The sequence below is a fragment of the Coregonus clupeaformis genome, chromosome 5 (genome assembly GCF_020615455.1).
Source record: "Coregonus clupeaformis isolate EN_2021a chromosome 5, ASM2061545v1, whole genome shotgun sequence".
Classification (NCBI taxonomy): Eukaryota; Metazoa; Chordata; class Actinopteri; order Salmoniformes; family Salmonidae; genus Coregonus; species Coregonus clupeaformis.
In genome coordinates, this window is record NC_059196.1 from 18,614,501 (window position 1) to 18,629,364 (window position 14,864).

The 14,864-nt window shown below is 43.5% G+C and overlaps 1 pseudogene; it reads right to left on the reverse strand.

Moving 5' to 3' along the window:
- LOC121566630 overlaps positions 1-3,755 on the reverse strand; it is a 30,299-nt pseudogene extending 26,544 nt beyond the window's left edge.
- Between the last annotated feature and the right edge of the window lie 11,109 nt (positions 3,756-14,864).

A 14,864-nucleotide genomic window follows, 5' to 3' on the forward strand; every position in this document is an offset into this window, starting at 1 on the left:
ACGGCAGGCCGCCCAACAACCTGCCCGCTTGACCCTATCCCCTCCTCTCTTCTCCAGACCATCTCCGGTGACCTTCTTCCTTACCTCACCGATCAACTCATCTTTGACCGCTGGCTATGTCCCTTCCGTCTTCAAGAGAGCGAGAGTTGCACCCCTTCTCAAAATACCAACACTCGATCCCTCTGATGTCAACAACTACAGACCAGTATCCCTTCTTTCTTTTCTCTCCAAAACTATTGAGCGTGCCGTCTTTAGCCAACTCTCTTGCTATCTCTCTCAGAATGACCTTCTTGATCCAAACCAGTCAGGTTTCAAGACTGGTCATTCAACTGAGACTGCTCTTCTCTGAGTCACGGAGGCTCTCCGCACTGCTAAAGCTAACTCTCTCTCCTCTGCTCTTGTCCTTCTAGACCTGTCTGCTGCATTTGATACTGTGAACCATCAGTTCCTCCTCTCCACCCTCTCCGAGCTGGGCATCTCCGGCGCGGCTCACTCTTAGATTGCGTCCTACCTGACCAGTCGCTCCTACCAAGTGGCGTGGCGAGAAGCTGTCTCCGCACCACGTGCTCTCACCACTGGTGTCCCCCAGGGCTCAGTTTTAGGCCCTATCCTATTCTCGCTATACACCAAGTCACTTGGCTCTGTCATATCCTCACATGGCCTCTCCTATCATTGCTACGCAGACGACACACAACTAATCTTCTCCTTTCCCCCTTCTGATAACCAGGTGGCGAATCGCATCTCTGCATGTCTGGCAGACATATCAGTATGGATGACGGATCACCACCTCAAGCTGAACCTTGGCAAGACGGAGCTGCTCTTCCTCCCGGGGAAGGACTGCCTGTTCCATGATCTCGCCATCACGGTTGACAACTCCGTTGTGTCCTCCTCCCAGAGTGCGAAGAGCCTTGGCGTGACCCTGGACAACACCCTGTCGTTCTCCGCTAACATCAAGGCGGTGACCCGATCCTGTAGGTTCATGCTCTACAACATTCGGAGAGTACGACCCTGCCTTACACAGGAAGCGGCACAGGTCCTAATCCAGGCACTTGTCATCTCCCGTCTGGATTACTGCAACTCGCTGTTGGCTGGGCTCCCTGCCTGTGCCATTAAACCCCTACAACTCATCCAGAATGCCGCAGCCCGTCTGGTGTTCAACCTTCCCAAGTTCTCTCACGTCACCCCGCTCCTCCGCACACTCCACTGGCTTCCAGTTGAAGCTCGCATCTGCTACAAGACCATGGTGCTTGCCTACGGAGCTGTGAGGGGAACGGCACCTCCATACCTTCAGGCTCTGATCAGTCCCTACACCCAAACGAGGGCATTGCGTTCATCCACCTCTGGCCTGCTGGCTCCCCTACCTCTGCGGAAGCATAGTTCCCGCTCAGCCCAGTCAAAACTGTTCGCTGCTCTGGCACCCCAATGGTGGAACAAGCTCCCTCACGACGCCAGGACAGCGGAGTCACTCACCACCTTCCGGAGACATTTGAAACCCCACCTCTTTAAGGAATACCTGGGATAGGATAAAGTAATCATTCTACCCACCCCCCTTACCCCAACCCCCCCCCAAAAAAAAATGAATGAAAAGAAAAAAAGAAAAGAAAAGAAAAAATACAAAGATAAAAAAAAATTATAATAATAATTTATACAAAAAATTACATTGGAAAGTGGTTATCCCACTGGCTATAAGGTGAATGCACCAATTTGTAAGTCGCTCTGGATAAGAGCGTCTGCTAAATGACGTAAATGTAAGGCACAAAACATGGTCAAATATAAACACAGATACACTGACGCTGTACGTAACATGAAAAACAAAAAGAACACTAAACTCACACAGATGTGTAATCTGAAAACAGATGTTTATCTTAAAGGGATAGTTCAACCAAATTACATATTGGTTTTCTTACCCTGTAAGCAGTCTATAAACAGGGTAAGGAAACCTATATGTAGGCCTCCTGTAGCTCAGTTGGTAGAGCATGGCGCTTGCAACGCCAGGGTTGTGGGTTCGATTCCCACGGGGGGCCAGTATGAAAAATGTATGCACTCATTAACTGTAAATCGCTCTGGATAAGAGCGTCTGCTAAATGACTAAAATGTAAATGTAATTTGGGTGAACCATCTCTTTCAACTCTCCCTTTATATTCACTTTAGTTTCTGCTCAAATGTAACATAAGCTGACTTGTGCAAAATAAAGTTAGGCTACTTCATTTGATGTACAATACAATATTGGACACAACAGCATTTTAATTTAAGGTTAGGCTACTTAGGCTAATTTAACTAAAAACCACTATCTTCTTTCTGCTTATCTGAGTGTCACAAATGACTGCTTTAGTAGCCAATTTTCTGGAAACATCGCCTATACTGCCTGAATTAGCCTTAGAATTTCTCATCATCATCAGGATGATAGGGAGAAGTTTTCTAATGAATCACGAAATTACTTAAAACGGACTTGCATCTATATCTTAAATTAATTGATTCTGCTTCCACAAAAGAGCACTCATGTCTGAAAGAAAATCTAATTATCTGCTATAATCGATATTGCACTCTTCCTGTGTCCTCTAGCAAGCTCAGACAACAGCGAGACAAACGCCAATGTCTCAGTCTGTCATTTGCTTAACCAGGTCCAATCACAATCTGATGGAGAAGAGGGTCTTTCTGTCAAAACTGACAAACTGTATGAAAACGCATAAATTAATTACAATAGATGTATAGAGATTTCTCTGCTTGCACTGTATGGGAAAAGCATTATTGCTTGAATTGTTTGGATTATAGGCTGAGAGTGAATAAAAGGAAAGCTATTGTCTATACATGCAACTAGTACAGCAACAGTGCACAATAGGTAATAAACGGCAACAGAGCACAATGTGGTAATACTTACATCTCCACAAATCCACCGGTTCCCTCTGTAGCGCTGAAGACTGCGACCAGAGGTGACACGCCGTGTAGGGCAGAGTGGCTATTGTAGGGTGAGGTGACAGCCGGCTGCAGTTGAGTCAGACAAATTTATGATCAGAGAGGAACGAGGGACACGGCGGCCGTGCCAGTACCGGGCTTGATTTACTGGACCATTCAGCACGTGTCAGTAAATCATATGGAAAACGGCAACCACACGGTCTTGGGAATCCTTCCAATTAAAACACAGTCGAGCACCCTCGAGATTATCTAGGCAGTAGGCTACAGAGTATAGCCTATTACACATAAAACGTACCTGTCCGTTTGACGAATGACTGCCAGCCGTCGTAAACTACTTTGAGGTATCTTGATATGCAATTCACCGCGAGCCCCCCTTGCGATCTCCCAGGTACCACTGGTAATTTAAGTTAAATAACACTCCTCGCATTGTGTTGTTGGATTTAGGAGTAGATAAAGCCACCAAATAAATACTTATTTCAGCAGGCTATTCGATACCTCAATCAGACACCATTCTTTCTTCTAGACTTCAACATAAGCTGCATTATTGGCTTATAGGTACAGGCTAAGTGCTACGACAACATATTTAAATTGAAGGAAATAAATAATGCTCTGCGTACTGCCATGATGAAGGAAGTGAATCATGTACCAGAAAGTTCAACTCCTCCCCTCCACGGAAAACCCAAATTGCGAAATCTCCAAAATAGGGCGGGTTTTTTCTATTATGCGGTGACTGAAGTCTATGGGTATTTCTCAACTTTACTTGCAGCTTCAGCCTGGTATCAGCCGTTAACCGTAAATCAGGTATGGTGTTGCGAAAAGAGAGCCGTCACAATACATGATGCCTAAGTGAATACATTGCATTCAATGTGGGAAGATTACACACAATTGCTGCTTAGAGAAATGCTTCACGGATAGAGATGGGCATTTTACCTTTTTTGACTGTACTTGCATGACTAGAACAAGGGTGGCACAGGAGAAAAATATGTGCGCATTTATCTATATGCCAACAGTGAACAACAATGCCTAATGTATCATTACCATTACAGATAACAAATCCTAATTGTTAAATTGCCTCATATACATTCAGTCAATAAAAAAACAAGGGCCATTTAAGATTAATTTATTGAAACTGTAATATCAACTGATTATATTATATCTTGGAACACAATCTTCAAAAAGGTAGTAACCTCATTAATGTGGCGCTTGCTTGTATAAGCCTATGGCTGTGCAATGGCATAACCTTGTTTTGTTAATTTAGCAGACAAGACGCTCTTATTTCCAGAGCCCTTATCACAGTCAAGACACCTAAACTGAACAAAAATATAAATGCAACATGTAAAGTGTTGGTCCCATGTTTCATGAGTTGAAATAGAAGATCCCAGAAATGTTCCATACGCACAACAAGCTTATTTCTCTCAAATGTTGTGCACAAATTTGTTTACATCCCTGTTAGTGAGCATTTTTCCTTTGCCAATATATTCCATCCACTTGACAGGTGTGGCATATCAAGAAGCTCATTGAATAGCATGATCAATATACAGGTGCACCTTGTGCTGGGGAGAATAAAAGGCTCATTTTCGTGCCATTCATCTGCCACCATTACCTAATGTTTCAGCATGATAAGGCACGGCCCCATGTCGCAAGGATCTGTATTCAATTCCTGGAAGCTGAAAATGTCCCAGTTCTTTCATGACCTGCATACTCACCAGAGATGTCACCCATTGAGCATGTTTGGGATGCTCTGGATCGACATGTACGACAGCGTGTTCCAGTTCCCGCCAATATCCAGCAACATTGCACAGGCCACAATCAACAGTCTGATCAACTCTATGTGAAGGAGATGTGTTGTGCTGCATGACGCAAATGGTGGTCACGCCCCTACTTTTTTTTAAAGGTATCTGTGACCAAGTCATGTGAAATCCAGAGATTAGGGCCTAATTAATTTATTTCAATTGACTGATTACCTTATATGAACTGTAACTCAGTAAAATCTTTGAAATTGTTGGATGTTGCGTTTATATTTTTTGTTCAGTATATTTTATAGAAAAAATATAAAATATAACAGAATAGTGCGAAGTGATTTGCATTTGCATCTGGAACAGTTATTCTCAAAGAGCGATATTTTTCAAGGTTACAAACCGAAAGATGTCTTATTTTCGATGTACAGATGTTTGATTTAGTTTATTATGCGTGTTCCTTGGAATTTTCTAAATGGATTAACAATTCTACATTGAACACTGCATGGGGATGAATTATGGCCACGACATCTGTTTGGTGAGTAGGCCTAGGCATAATGATTCTGATGAAAGTACGCTGTCAGCGTGGAACCTGTCTATGTTTAGGGGGGTAGTAGCCTAGGCTAACCAATTCTAAATGCCAACAGCAGTTCGCAAAGTCGGGTCGTCACTAACGTTAGTTACCACAGCCACAAAGCCATTAACCCTGCCTCTTTCTACAATTTCGCTTTTTAAAATCTGATTTCAAACCTAACCCTTAACGCTAACCTTAACCACACTGTTAATTATATGCCTGATCCTAACCTTAAATTAAGACCAAAAAGCAAATAAATTAATAAAAACATGTATTTTTACGATATAGCCAATTTTGACTTTGTGTCTTTGGTAACTAGTGACAACTGCAAAGTAGCCTGTAAACGGTAAATTATGCAATTATTCCAAAACTGCAGCTCATTGTTGGAAAACATATTTCCCTACTTCAGTCAACCAGTCCATTTAGAATTTGTGATAAAACTGTCGTCATTTGGCAAGGAATGTAGCTTGTGTATCCCATCAGTTATAAATGTTTTTATAGGCAGAGGCCGGATCATTCTGGTGATTGTGATAGGGAGTTCAATGGTGAGGCATATATCTGTACCTGGGGCAAAGACTTTGTGTTTTCCTGGGGCAAAAGTTCAGGATATCACCAGGTTGATTCCCAAGGCTGTGAGTCAGTCACCGGGGGCTGATACTTTCATGGTTCATGTGGGGTCAAATGACATAATGAAGGGCAGCTCAGAACACCTGAATCTAAATCGTGGCATTGAACGGTTCAGCAGACTTTTAGCCCTCCATAACTGATCCTACAGCTATTGTATGCAGTACTTATATGCATATGAACCAGAGTAATACTGTTAGCACTGAGGTGGTGTGCCCTAGTAGGAGTCCACTGTGTGCAGCTCACCCTGCACTAAGAAAAATAACCAGAGTATGTCTACCTCTGCTAAGCTTCCCAGTAAAGCAAGAAAAATAATCAAGCATTCCAGAAAAGTGTTATAAATAACCCACGTTAACATATGTAGCTTAAGAAACAAGGTTCATGAAATCAATCATTTGCTAGTAACATATGACATTCATATTCTGACAATCTCTGAAACTCACTTAGAGAATACCATTGATGATACAGTGGTAGCAATACAAGGTTATAACATTTGCAGAAAATACAGAAATGACAACGGGGGCGGTGTTGCGGTCTATATTCAGAACCACATTCCTGTAAAACTTAGAGAGGATCTCAGGTTAAATACTGTTGAAGTAATATGGCTACAGGTTCATCTGCCTCACCTAAAGCCCATTCTGGTGGGAAGCTGCTATAGACCACCAAGTCAGTATCTGGATAACGTGTGAAATGCTTGATAAAATATGTGATATCAATAGAGAGGTATACTTTCTGGGTGATTTAAATATTGACTGGCTTTCATCAGGCTGTCCACTCAAGAGAAAGCTTCAAACTGTAACTAGTGACTGCAACCTGGTTCAGGTTATCAATCAACCTACCAGGGTAGTTACAAACAGTTCAGTAATGAAATCCTCAACATGTATTGATCATATCTTTACTAATGCTGCAGAAATTTGTTTGAAAGCAGTATCCAAATCCATAGGATGTAGTGATCACAATATAGTAGCCATATCTAGGAAAACCAAAGTTCCAAAGGCTGGGCCTAATATAGTGTATAAGAGGTCATACAATAAGTTTTGTAGTGATTCCTTTGTTGTTGATGTGAAGAATATTTGTTGTATGTAATGACGAGCAACCAGACGCTGCACTTGACACATTTAGGAAATTGCTTATGTGAGAGTTCAGTGACCAGCCGGAGGAAGACGACACGACAGCACCCTCCTCAGGGGATAGGTACCCAGGTGTAAAGCCAATTAGTACACAGCTGGAGCCACTAATTGCTTTGTGTCTTACTCTATATAAGTGTGCCAGGAGAGGAGCTGAGGGGAGAATTGGGAGTAGAGATGTGTTCATGTGAGGACGTTGGATTGCCTACCTCAGAGAAAGCGTCTTTGACTGGGGCACCCTGTCTCTTTGTTAACCAATGCAGGCTATAGGTAGAGAGAAGCATTCCTCCTGTAACTATAATGTGTAGATGATAGTCTAAAGATAGGATTAGCCGTTTTTTGTTTTACTTTCCCTTTTTGGCCATGGCCTTTTGGTCAACGGCTTAGTTTATGTTTATTTGTTTTGTTACGCTGGTGTCTCAGCGTTGGACATTACCCTGTACTGGAGTTATTTTGTTGGGCGAAAGAAGACCCGTTTGGTAAACAATACAAAAAGAAAAGGAACCAGCACCACTGCCTCTGGTCTGTTCCTCCCGCCTGTGTTAGGGTGTTTCGGACAAGCTGATGCGTTCACACTAATAAGCATGCACCCATTAAGAAAATGACTGTAAAAACTGTTAAATCCCAGTGGACTGATGAGGAATTGAAAAATTGTATGGTTGAGAGGGATGATGCAAAATAAATGGCAAATAGATTTGTTGAACATGCAGCTAATTGAGAAATCATGTGACTAAACTGAATAAAAAGAAGAAGAAACTACACTATGAAACAAAGATGAATCACATAAAGAATGATTGTAAAAAGCTTTGGTGCACCTTAAATGACATTTTGGGCAAAAAGGTAAACCCCACTCCATCATACATTGAATCAAACTGCTCATTCATCACAAAACCCACTGATATTGCCAAATACTTTAATGATTTTTTCATTGGCAAGATTTGCAAACTTAGGCATGACATGCCAGCAACAAATGCTGACTCTACACATCCAAGTATATCTGACCAAATTATGAAAGACAAACATTGTAATTTTGAATTCCGTAAAGTAAGTGAGGAAGAGGTGAAAAAATATTATTGTCGATCAACAATGACAAGCCACCGGGGCCTGACAACTTGGATGGAAAATTACTGAGGATAATAGCGGACGATATAGCTACTCCTATTTGCAATATATTCGATTTAAGCTTACTAGAAAGTGTGTGCCCTCAGGCCTGGATGGAAGCAAAAGTTATTCCCCTACCTAAGAATAGTAAAGCCCCCTTAACTGGCTCAAATAGCTGACCAATCAGCCTGTTACCAACCCTTAGTAAAGGTTTGAAAAAAATGGTGTTTGACCAGATAAAATGCTATTTTACAGTAAACAAATTGACAACAGACTTTCAGCACGCTTATAGGGAAGGACATTCAACAAGCACAGCACTGACACAAATTACTGATGATTGGCTGAGAGAAACTGATGAAAAAAACGATTGTGGGGGATGTTTTGTTACACTTCAGTGTGGCTTTTGAGATTATCGATCATAGTCTGTTGCTGAAAAAACGTATGTCTTATTTACATAAAAAAAAAAAAAAAGTTTTAGTCATTTAGCAGACGCTCTTATCCAGAGCGACTTACAGTTAGTGAGTGCATACATTTTTATACTAGCCCCCGTGGGAATCGAACCCACAACCCTGGTGTTGCAAGCACCATGCTCTACCAACTGAGCTACCAGGGGGGCTTTACACCCCCTGCTATATTGTGGATGAAGAGTTACCTGTCTAACAGAACACAGAGGGCGTTCTTTAATGGAAGCCTCTCCAACAAAATCCAGGTAGAATCAGGAATTCCCTCGGCAGCTGTGTATGCCCCTTACTGTTTTCAATCTTTACTAACGACATGCCACTTGAGTAAAGCCAGTGTGTCTATGTATGACTCAACTCTGTACACGTCAGCTACCACACAGACTGAAATGACAGCAACACTTAACAAAGAGCTGCAGTTAGTTTCAGAATGGGTGGCAAGGAATAAATTAGTCATAAATATTTCAAACTAAAAGCATTGTATTTGGGACAAATCATTAACTAAAACCTGAACTAAATATTTTCAATGAATAATGTGGAGATTGAGCAAGTTGAGGAGACTATAGTTAGCCATTTGATTAGCTGTTCAGGAGTCTTATGGCTTTGGGGTAGAAGCTGTTAAGAAGCCTTTTGGACTTAGACTTGGCACTCCAGTAGCGCTTGCCGTGCGGTAGCAGAGAGAACAGTCTATGACTAGGGTGGCTGGAGTCTTTGACAATATTTAGGGCCTTCCTCTGACACTGCCTGTAATAGAGGTCCTGGATGGCAGGAAGCTTGGCCCCAGTGATGTGCTGGGCCATACACACTACCCTCTGTAGTGCCTTGCGGTCAGAGGCCGAGCAGTTGCCATACCAGGCAGTAAAGCAACCAGTCAGGATGCTCTCGGTGGTGCAACTGTAGAAGTTTTTGAGGATCTGAGCACCCATGCCAAATCTTTTCAGTCTCCTGAGGGGGAATAGGCTTTGTCATGACCTCTTCATGACTGTCTTGGTGTGTTTGGACCATGATAGTTTGTTGGTGATGTGGACACCAAGGAACTTGAAGCTCTAAACCTGCTCCACTACAGCCCAGTCGATGAGAATGGGGGTGTGCTCGGTCCTCCTTTTCCTGTAGTCCACAATCATCTCCTTTGTCTTGATCACGTTGAGGGAGAGGTTGTTCCCCTGGCACCACACGGCCAGGTCTCTGACCTCCTCCATATAGGCTGTCTCATCATTGTCGGTGATCAGGCCGACCACTGTTGTGTCGTCTGCAAACGTAATGATGGTGTTGGAGTCATGCCTGGCCATGCAGTCATGGGTGAACAGGGAGTACAGGAGGGAACTGAGCCTGCACCCTTGAGTGGCCCCCATGTTGAGGATCATCGTGGCAGATGTGTTGTTACCTACCCTTACCACCTGGGGACGGCCCGTCAGGAAGTCCAGGATCCAGTTGCAGAGGTAGGTGTTTAGTCCCAGGGTCCTTAGCTTAGTGATGAGCTTTGAGAGCGCGATGGTACTGAACGCTGAGCTGTAGTCAATGTGTAGTGTCAGCGTTTGTTGCTGGCATGTCATGCCTAAGTTTGCTAATCTTGTCAATGAAAAAATAATTAAAGTAGTTTGCTATATCAGTGGGTTTTGTGACGAATGAGCCATCTGATTCAATGGAGTGGAGTTTGCCTTTTTGCCCAAAATGTCTCACGTAGGTGTTCCTTTTGTTCAGGTGGGAAAGGGCAGTGTGGAGTGCAATAGAGATTACATCATCTGTGGATCTGTTAGGGCGGTATGCAAATTGGAGTGGGTCTAGGGTTTCTGGGATAATGGTGTTGATATGAGCCATGACCAGCCTTTCAAAGCACTTCATGGCTACAGATGTTAATGCTACGGGTCTGTGTTCTTGGGCGCAGGGACTATGGTGGTCTGCTTGAAACATGTTGGTATTACAGACTCAGTCAGGGACAGGTTGAAAATGTCAGTGAAGACACTTGCAAGTTGGTCAGCACATGCTCGGAGTACACTCCTGGTAATCCGTCTGGCCCTGCGGCCTCACTACTTGTATTTGTGAGAGGTATTGACATGTTGAATGCACCAAGCTGTCTGTTTGAACTACTGGCACACAGCTAAGACACCCACAAGACATGCCATTCGAAGTTACGTCACAGTCCCCAAGTCAAGAACAGACTATGGGAGGTGCACAGTACTACATAGAGCCATGACTACATGGAACTCTATTCCACATCAAGTAACTCATGCCAGCAGTAAAATTTGATTTGAAAAAACAGATAGAAATACACATTATGGAACAGCGGGAGACTGTGAAGCAACACAAACATAGACACATGCATACAAACACACAGTAACATACTCACCATACACACATGTACACATGGATTTGCTGTCTTGGCAGCAGCTTATGGGGATCCATAATAAATACAAATACAAATACAAATAGGCATTTATTTCTGTAGGTGCACACAGCACGGGTGTGTAGATGGAGCGGTCGGAATGCAATTGAGTGAGTGAGACATGGAGGGAAGGGAAATTTAAGGAGCAGAACTGTGATGCTTGGCTTGGTTTATTTTTTGTTGTGGCCCGCAAATGCACATGTACAAATTGAACAGTCAAAGCAAATTAACGTTGTCTTCTAGACAAAATTTAGACCAAATAGTTAAAAATATTACATGACATTTCATATCACTTTACCCGTTACATTTAGTGTGTTCCCTCAGGCCACTACTGCACAATCACATATTTACAATATCCATGTGTATGTGTGTGTAGAGTGCGTGCCTTATCGTGTGTATGTGTGTCTGTGCCTGTGTGTGTCTCTTCACAGTCCGTGCTGTTCCATAACGTGTATTTTTATCTGTTTTTTAAATCGGATTAAACTGCTTGCATCAGTTACCTGATCTGGAATAGAGTTCCATGTAGCCATGGCTCTATGTATTACCTCCCATAGTCTGTTCTTGACTTGGGGATTGTGAAGAGACCTTTGGTGGCATGTCTTGTGGGGTGTCTGAACTGTGTGCTAGTAGTTTAAACAGTCACCTCAGTGCATTCAGCCTGTCAACAATGTTAGCTCTCCATGTACATTTAAGGACCAGCCATGCTGCCCTGTTCTGAGCCCATTGTAATTTTCAGAGGTCCTTCTTTGTGGCACCTGACCACACGACTGAACAGTAGTCCAGGTGCGACAGAACAAGAGCCTGTAGGACCTGCCTTGTTGATAGTGTTGTTAAAAAGGCAGAGCAGTGCTTTATTATTATTATTATTATTTTTATTATTTATTTCACCTTTATTTAACCAGGTAAGCCAGTTGAGAACAGGTTCTCATTTACAACTGCGACCTGGCCAAGATAAAGCAAAGTAGTGCAATAAAAACAACACAGAGTTACATATGGGGTAAAAAACATAAAGTCAGAAATACAACAGAAAATATATATACAGTGTGTGCAAATGTAGCAAGTTATGGAGGTAAGGCAATAAATAGGCTATAGTGCAGAATAATTACAATAGTATTAACACTGGAATGCTAGATGTGCAAAAGATTATGTGCAAATAGAGATACTGGGGTGCAAAAGAGCAAAATAAATAACAATATAGGGATGAGGTAGTTGGGTGGGCTAATTTCAGATGGGCTGTGTACAGGTGCAGTGATCGGTAAGGTGCTCTGACAACTGATGCTTAAAGTTATTGAGGGAGATAAGAGTCTCCAGCTTCAGAGATTTTTGCAATTCGTTCCAGTCATTGGCAGCAGAGAACTGGAAGGAATGGCGGCCAAAGGAGGTGTTGGCTTTGGGAATGACCAGTGAGATATACCTGCTGGAGCGCAGACTACGGGTGGGTGCTGCTATGGTGACCAATGAGCTAAGATAAGGCGGGGATTTGCCTAGCAGTGATTTATAGATGGCCTGGAGCCAGTGGGTTTGACGACGAACATGTAGTGAGGACCAGCCAACAAGAGCGTACAGGTCACAGTGGTGGGTAGTGTATGGGGCTTTGGAGACAAAACGGATGGCACTGTGATAGACTACATCCAATTTGCTGAGTAGAGTGTTGGAGGCTATTTTGTAAATTACATCGCCGAAGTCAAGGATCGGTAGGATAGTCAGTTTTACGAGGGCATGTTTGGCAGCATGAGTGAAGGAGGCTTTATTGCGAAATAGGAAGCCGATTCTAGATTTAACTTTGGATTGGAGATTCTTTATGTGAGTCTGGAAGTTGAGTTTACAGTCTAACCAGACACCTAGGTATTTGTAGTTGTCCACATACTCTAGGTCAGACCCGTCGAGAGTGGTGATTCTAGTCGGGTGGGCGGGTGCCAGCAGCGTTCGATTGAAAAGCATGCATTTAGTTTTACTAGTGTTTAAGAGCAGTTGGAGGCTACTGAAGGATTGTTGTATGGCATTGAAGCTCGTTTGGAGGTTTGTTAACACAGTGTCCAATGAAGGGCCAGATGTATACAAAATGGTGTCGTCTGCGTAGAGGTGGATCTGAGAGTCACCAGCAGCAAGAGCGACATCATTGATATACACGGAGAAAAGTGTCGGCCCAAGAATTGAACCCTGTGGCACCCCCATAGAGACTGCCATAGGTCCAGACAACAGGCCCTCCGATTTGACACACTGAACTCTATCTGAGAAGTAGTTGGTGAACCAGGCGAGGCAGTCATTTGAGAAACCAAGGCTATTTAGTCTGCCAATAAGAATGCGGTGGTTGACAGAGTCGAAAGCCTTGGCCAGGTCGATGAAGACGGCTGCACAGTACAGTCTATTATCAATCGCGGTTATAATATCGTTTAGGACCTTGAGCGTGGCTGAAGTGCACCCGTGACCAGCTCGGAAACCGGATTGCATAGCGGAGAAGGTACGGTGGTATTCGAAATGGTCGATGATCTGTTTGTTAACTTGGCTTTCGAATACTTTCGAAAGGCAGGGCAGGATGGATATAGGTCTGTAGCAGTTTGGATCTAGAGTGTCACCCCCTTTGAAGAGGGGGATGACCGCGGCAGCTTTCCAATCTCTGGGGATCTCAGACGTTATGAAAGAGAGGTTGAACAGACTAGTAATAGGGGTAGCGACAATTTTGGCGGCTAGTTTTAGAAAGAAAGGGTCCAGATTGTCTAGCCCAGCTGATTTGTAGGGGTCCAGATTTTGCAGCGCTTTCAAAACATCAGCTGTCTGAATTTGTGTGAAGGAGAAGCGGGGGGGGCATGGGCAAGTTGCAGCAGAGGGTGCAGAGTTGGTGGCCGGGTTAGTGGTAGCCAGATGGAAAGCATGGCCAGCTGTAGCAAAATGCTTGTTGAAATTCTCGATTATTGTAGATTTATCGGTGGTGATAGTGTTTCCTAGCCTCAGTGCAGTGGGCAGCTGGGAGGAAGTGCTCTTATTCTCCATGGACTTTACAGTGTCCCAAAACTTTTTGGAGTTAGTGCTACAGGATGCAAATTTCTGTTTGAAAAAAGTTAGCCTTTGCTTTCCTGACTGCTTGTGTATATTGGTTCCTAACTTCCCTGAAAAGTTGCATATCGCGGGGGCTATTTGATGCTAATGCTGTACGCCACAGGATGTTTTTGTGCTGGTCAAGGGCAGTCAAGTCTGAGGAGAACCAGGGGCTATATCGGTTCTTAGTTCTGTATTTTTTGAATGGGGCATGTTTATTTAAGATTGAGAGGAAATTACTTTTAAGGAACAACCAGGCATCCTCTACTGACGGAATGAGATCTATATCCATCCAGGATACCTGGGCCAGGTCAATTAGGAAGGCCTCCTCGCTAAAGTGTTTTAGGGAGCGTTTGACAGTGATGAGGGGTGGTCGTTTGACCGCGGACCCGTTACGGACGCAGGCAATAAGGCAGTGATCGCTGAGATCCTGGTTGAAGACAGCTGAGGTGTATTTAGAGGGTATGTTAGTCAGGATGATATCTATGAGGGTACCCATGTTTACGGATTTAGGGTTGTACCTGGTAGGTTCGTTGATAATTTGCGTGAGGTTGAGGGCATCTAGCTTGGATTGTAGGATGGCTGGGGTATTAAGCATATCCCAATTTAGGTCACCAAGCAGTACAAACTCTGAGGATAAATGGGGGGCAATCAATCCACATATGGTGTCCAGGGCACAGCTGGGGGCTGAGGGGGGTCTGTAGCAAGCGGCAACAGTGAGAGACTTATTTCTGGAAAGGTGGATTTTTAGAAGTAGAAGCTCAAACTGTTTGGGCACAGACCTGGATAGTATGATAGAGCTCTGCAGGCTATCTCTACAGTAGATTGCAACTCCACCCCCCTTTGGCAGTTCTATCTAGACGGAAAATGTTATAGTTGGGGATGGAAATTTCAGAATTTTTGGTGGCCTTC